This window comes from Lotus japonicus, chromosome 1, assembly GCF_012489685.1.
Source record: "Lotus japonicus ecotype B-129 chromosome 1, LjGifu_v1.2".
NCBI classification, from domain to species: domain Eukaryota; kingdom Viridiplantae; phylum Streptophyta; class Magnoliopsida; order Fabales; family Fabaceae; genus Lotus; species Lotus japonicus.
This window is the reverse complement of record NC_080041.1, coordinates 33,374,579-33,381,669: the sequence shown is the minus strand read 5'-3', so window position 1 is coordinate 33,381,669 and position 7,091 is coordinate 33,374,579.

The window sequence follows — 7,091 nt, the reverse complement described above, 5'->3', positions numbered from 1 at the left end:
TCACCAGACCCCACTTCCTCCAAATGCATCAAGCCTTGATCCCCCTTGGTCTCAACACAAAGATTTCGAGACCTCAGAACAGAACCCCCAACACGTCCAGCAAAACACGCTGCCTTGATACAAAGAATAGGTTGAGCAATCCATTCATAAACAGTACAATACTACAATTAAATCCCTTCACCCTCCCGGAGAGCCACTGCCAAGCTTTAATTCGAGCAAAGTCCAGGATTGATCCTTCAATTCCATTCCCCCCACGAAAAATTACACGGTTTCGATTATACCAAATTGACCAAGCTATTGCAGCCCAAACCACCCTGAATAAATCGCTCTCCTTCGAGGAAAGAGTGCTGTTGCAGGTGTTCATTGCATCCCTTTGGTAATGCTGTGAATAAACCCAGCCATTGATAACACAAATTCCACACTTTCACTGCAGCAGGGCGTGATCAGTAGATTCCTCACCTGATAAACAAAGGGGACAGCAGGCCTCCACCCCTTGCTGGAGAATTCTCCTCTTCACAAGGTTGCCTCTTGATGGAAGCCGATCACTTACTGCCCTCCACAGAAAAATGCAGACAGATGAAGGCAAAGCTTTTACCCAGATGAGCCTAAACACAGGGTTAGTGGCCTGCACAACATGTTCCAATTGCAAATTATATGCTCTGATTTGACTGAGTAACCACTGTTTGAATCCTCTGTCCAGGTCCAAGAGTCCAGAACATCAGGTTTAAAATTGACAGAATTCACACAATTGCACATCTCTTCCACAAGGTTCTGCTCTCTAGTCTCTAGTGCTCAGCGTCCTCCTCCAAAGCAGATTCCACCGCCTACCTTCTTCACATAAGATCCTCATCTCTTCACAAGGTTCTGTTACTTTTTTTTTTTAATCAGCAAAATTTATATGTATAATAAAATAGTAGGGAATACTAGGAGTATTCCAATCAAGTACAGGAGAACAAAAATAAGCCAGGAGACGCACAGAAGCAGGGAGAAAACAGCACCCTGCAACTGACGAAACCAGAGCAACCAACACTACCCAAACCACCCAATACAAAACCAAAAAATCAGTTCTCAGCTCAGACCTGCTAGAACCCTACAATTACCCAACCCTGCTATCGAGAGGGAGAGAAAAAACACGCGCCTCCAATCCAGGGAAGAAGAGCAGCATCAGTGCATAAGAGATCACAAGATTTCCAGACAAGATCTTGGATTGGTGAGCAAGTCATAAATCAAATATTGGAATCCCTTATGCTTTGCCCTTAGCCATTTCCATGCCCGCAATTGAGCCATTTCCTGCACTCTCTCAACCTCCACTTGCCCGTTCTTAAAAACAATCTTGTTCCGCTGCAACCACAAAGACCAAGTGACAGCAACCCACACTAACTTAGTACCTATTTGCTGGTTTATCGTCTTCAAATCAGCGCCATGTTGGAGAAAATGTGCCCTGCAGTTATCTGGTAAGACCGTGAGTAGTCAAAGCCATCTATAACACAGAGAATAAACACGACAAGAGAACGAACAAGTAAGGAGGAGGAGCTCCAAGGTTTCTGCCTTCTAGCTCCAAGCAAAAAACGCAAGTAGTCTCAGCATCAGTAGGTAGGAATGTAGGATTCCTCGCCTCTGCAGATTTTGCTTTGTTTGAAGTCTCCCCCACATCACCCTCCAACCGAACCCTAACACATTTGATGGGGCTGCAGTTTGCCATAAAGCTTGAAACACAGGTTACAGGTACTGGTTCCTCCATCTCCATTCCTTGCAAAAGAAGAAAAGCCGATTTCACAGTATGCACTCCTTCCTCAGATTCTCCCCAAACCCACCTATCAGCCCTGCCTTCCACTAGAGAGTTAGTCTGAACATAGGAAAGGAACTCTGCCATAGCTTCTTCTTCACGGGGAAGGATCGCCATACGCCAAACAAAGGACCAGCGCCATGTTCCATTCTCCCATCGCCCCATATCGGATATAAGCAAGGATTTCTGAAGGGATACGTTAAAGAACCTCACAAACTTGTCTTGAAGCGGAATTTGCCCCAACCACTGGTCCTGCCAGAACTTCACCCTGGTACCTTCCCCAATAATCAAAATCTGTTACTTTGCGGTGGTTATTTTCCTTATTTAATTTTGTGGGTGTTTGTGACCGCTGCTGCAAGTAGAACTGCATATTAAGGAGCTTTTAAAAAAAAACTATACTGTGTTAACTACATAAAATGAGGTAGTCCAATAATTATCAATACAATATAGACAATATAATTAGCCAACAAGGACATGTCATAAACAAATCAAACATAAATACGTTAACATTAAATGACATTTGAAAATGCTCAGGCTTTTAGTTAACACATGTATAAAAATGATAAGAAATAAGACTACATTTAGAACAATTTTTTGACCGGGCATATTTCTATTTGAAACTCCTTCCTTAAAAGGTGGATTGCAAATAAGGTATCTGCTAACTGGAATAAACTTCAACATCTGATGTGTCCATTATAAAAATTATAAAGTCTCTCACATAGAAATTCATTTTTATTGAATAAATTATCACCAGACACCAGTCTTCTAGTACCGCATTAGACTACTAAACCCCACTAAGCTCCTTAGACATAAACATATAATACTTGGACTTGCAAGGTATGGATTCTACTCCACAGCCTATTGAGCCCAGCCCCTTGCGGAAGATTGATGACTGCGTTGGCAGCCATTGCCATCAGTATTCAGTTTGGGTGGGGGTTACCACTGTCGCACCTCACACCATATATTCAGCTCCTTGGCGTTCCACACAGGTTGGCCAGCCTCATCTGGCTCTGCGGGTCAATTTATGGGATGCTTGTACAGCCCATAGTGGGCTATTACAGACCGTTGCACCTCCCCTTTTGGTCGTTGTCGTCCCTTCGTCTTTGTCGGCACGATTGCAGTGGTCATTGAGATCTTACTCATCAGCTACGAAGCCGACATGAGAGGTCTTACTTATCAACATGGCAGACGACCTCTCATGTCGGCTGCGTAGCTGATGAGTAAGATCCCAATGGCCACTGCAATCGTGCCGGCAAAGATGAACGGGCGGCGGCGACCAAAAGGGGAGGTGCAGCGGTCACTGTAATAGCCCACTATGGGCTGTTCAAGCATCCCATAAATTGACCCGCAGAGCCAGATGAGGTTGGCCAACCTGTGTGGAACGCCAAGGAGCTGAATATATGGTGTGAGGTGCGACAGTGGTAACGCCGACCCAAACTGAATACCAATGGCAATGGCTGCCAACGCAATCATCAATCTTCCGTAAGGGGCTGGGCTCAATAGGCCGTGCAGGAGAATCCATACCTAGCAAGTCCAAGTGTTATATGTTTATATCTAAGGAGCTTGGTGGGGTTTGGTAGTCTAATGTGGTACTAGAAGACTCGTGATAATTTATTCAATAAAAATGAACTTTTATGTAAGAGACTTTATAATTTTTATATTGGGCACATCAAATATTGAAGTTTATTCCAGTAATTAGCAGACACCTTATTTGCAAATCCACCTTTTAAGGAAGGAGTTTCAAATAGAAATAGGTCCGGTCAAAAAATTGGTTCCAAATGCAGTCTTATTTCTTATCATTCGTGCTAACTAAAAGCCTGAGCATTTTCAAATGTCATAATGTTAGCATATTTATGTTTGATTTGTTTATAACATGTCTTTGTTGGCTAATTATACTGTCTATATTGTATTCGCAATTATTAGCCTACCTCATTTTGTTCGTTGTTACCACAGTATATAGTTTTTTTGAAAACCTTTTTAATATGCAGTTCTTCTTGCAGCTCTCACAAACTGCCACAAAATAAGAAAAACAACTGTCGGAAAGTAACCAATTTTTGTGGTGCTAATACCTATATCGTTGAAGTCGCAGGCAGAGTGTGTACAAGTGGCTTTCACTTTCTCCTTTGGTTGGGATGTGTGGTTGGGGATCAGGGGAAGATTGGGGAAGCAACAGTGTTTTTTTTTTTTTTAATAAATCAAAAAATGCGTTAAGCAAGCATAAGAAGCACAAATGTATATTATATTTATCAGTCATAATTAAATTTTTTATAAAACATTTAACAATTTTCTACTGGCCAAATATTATTATTATTTGATAATTTTCTACTGGCCAAATCTTTAGCAACATATATTTTGTGAAATATTATTTTTTATCAAATTTTGCCTATAAATATGTATATATATATATAGCCAGTCATTGATAATGATAAAACGTGATGCAATTCTCTAGAGGATTATAGAGAAAGAAATGTCATGATAATTCTAGAATACATCTAAATAGACCTAAGTGCTACATAGAATGCATCTAGATACATCTAAGAACTAAATATTATTTACTTACCGACTTAATGAGGCGGTGAATACACGGCCTATATATAGGCCAAGAACCATTGCTTTGGTAGACAACCCGAGAAGCAATAATTAGCTTCTGTTTACAACCTTGTAACTCTCGTCTTTAATAATAAAAGAAGCTTTTGTTCTATCAACCTTCTATAAACCAAATACTTGTCTATAATTCACTAAACTGCTATTCACATTACTAATGTTTTAAATATTAACAGTGGTATAAGAGTTGTGGTGGAGTAAAAAGGTAAAGGCACGGTTATGGTGGTGACAAATAAAGGTACGAGACTCATAAGTGATGTCTTAATTACTAGTTCCCAACCTAAAGGAGCATCTCTTAAGCATTGGACAAATGATAGAAAGAGGCTACACTCTTTGGACTGGGCGAGACCCTAGGGTCCCTCGCCTAGGGGTGTTAGCCCAGGGCGACGCGCAGGCCAGAGACTTGGGCCTTTCCCGGAGGCCCAACTGGCCCATGAAGGGAAGTTAGGGGCGCCAAGCCCAACCCCAAATCTATAAATAGGGGATGGTTACCAATTGTAAGGGACTCTTAGCTCATTTGAGAAATAAAAAACTTGAAATTCAGTTACTTTCTCCATCTAAGCGGTTACACTCTTGTTCTCTCTAGATTCTCACATCACGATCCTTACACTCTAGGTACCATACATTACTTCTATGTTCTTGGATAGAACATTTGGCGCCGTCTGTGGGGACCGGTAGATTTCGATTCCCAGACTACGTGGATTGTGATTTGGTTGAGAGAAGTTCGATTTTCTGTGTGATTCTCTTCGATTTTTTGGTTTTTGGCTGAATTCTTGGTTCGCTGACGGAGCCTGATGAAGTCACGTCGCCGACGGTACATCGAGGAACTGGAGCAGGTGGGAGTTAATGATGGGCACAGGTGTCATGGGATTGAAGTCGCTAAGGGTAGACGGGAACATCCGGCTACGCGGAACCATAGCAACGCGAGTAGGCGAGAGCGGCGGATCAGTGAAGGCGTAGAAAGGTCAAGAAGAGGCCAAGGTCAAGACAGAGAAGGCCGAGAGGTAGGGCGGAACAGACAATCTACCTGCGCCATTGATAAGATGCGTTGGAAAAACTGGGATATGGACGCAACCAGTAGGGGCGTGCTAGCAATTGAGCCCAGACTCACCGTTGAGCAGGAAGGGCGCCTGGATAAGTTGGTGGAAGACAACGTTGACCTCTTTAGCTTGGAGCAAAAGGAAGCAACTCCCTGGGGGTTGCCCGCATTCAACAAGCCTGCACAGTGGGCGAGAAGGAAGATGAAAGGGGCGGAGCTACAGGTGGAAAACAAGGAAGTTGGTCTGACTTGGGGTAAGTGGAGGACGAAGGGAGAAGGGAACCAGCATAAGCTGCGAATAGGAGGCCGACAAAGGCGGCCCAGCGCGTCGGGCGAGAGAATGAGCAAGGAAAATTCCCTTTTTACTACAGGGTTGTCGAGCAGGGCGACGGGCCGAAGGATGAGGTGTTAGGCGTGGTACTCTGATCAGGGGAACCGGCGACGGAGCAAGGACACAACGAGGAAACTAAAGAGCTAGGACAAAAATAAAGATGCACTCTTTTTCTCCACCACGGGAGTTTTTTAACGAGGCATCCCTCGAATGTAAAATATTTTTACAAATCAAATATACAAGGATATTCTCAACAATACCCCTAACCCTAAAATGAATTGAGACGGCAGCCTGGTGGGAAATATTCCCTGAAGGTGGCGATCCCAACACGACCTTGGTGTCTGGGGATCGCTCCGGAAAGTCCGGCGCTGACCGTAGCCACCCATTGGCGACGTGTGCGGATAAGCTTCTTGTCCCAAGAACCTCCCCGAAATATGGGCGAGTCAAGTCTCCCCGAAACGCGGGCAAGCATTTTTAACTAGGCTAAGCCTTGGCCAACCCACATGGCCATTGGGTCCCAAGCAACAATAAGTCCTTGCCTAATAAGGCCGGCGGAGCCACACCTGATCTTACAGGAAAAATGCGTGTGAACAAAGTCTCAGTCCAAAACTGAGCAAAAGTCCTAGTTATACCCAACACACTCACAAGGTTATTCACGCAAAACTCGGAAACAAGCATTGGAGACATGTGCTAAACGGCGACGCAACGTAAGGCGAGACACATAGCGGGTCGCCAGACTCACTCATTCATTTATTCATTCACCTGTTCGTTTATCCGTTCACTATTTATTTGCTCATGCATTCACTAAATCATGCATTCATTAAAAAAATCATTTTATTCTTTGCAATTTTTAGTACATTTAAAAGGGAGGATTAATCCTCATCTCATGGTATCGGTCGAGCATCCTTGCCAGCTGCCTATCTAAGATGCGCCTCTGAAATATCAGCTGCGCCATCTCATTCTTGCACTCTTCCTGTCGTTCCTCCGTGTCGTTTTCTCGGAGCTCCAATTCCATTTCCCACCCACTTATCATCATGGTGAGTTCAGCCTCCTCTCGGAAGAGACCTCCCAACTCCTCCACGTACTCCAAGAAGATACGGAGAGATGCCTCCAGAGTTGCATCAAGCTCCATAGCCAACAACCGGCAGATCAGGTGCCTTATGCTCTCCACGATCGTTCTCCGGTAATATAGTGCAGCATACAGGTTCTGCTCAAACGCTCTCTCCCTCAATTCATTAAGAATTCTCTCCATTATCCTTACTATGAGCGTTTCCCTCCCAGAGCATGATTTCTCTGCTCAGAAAACCTTCTATTTATATTCATGAAATGTC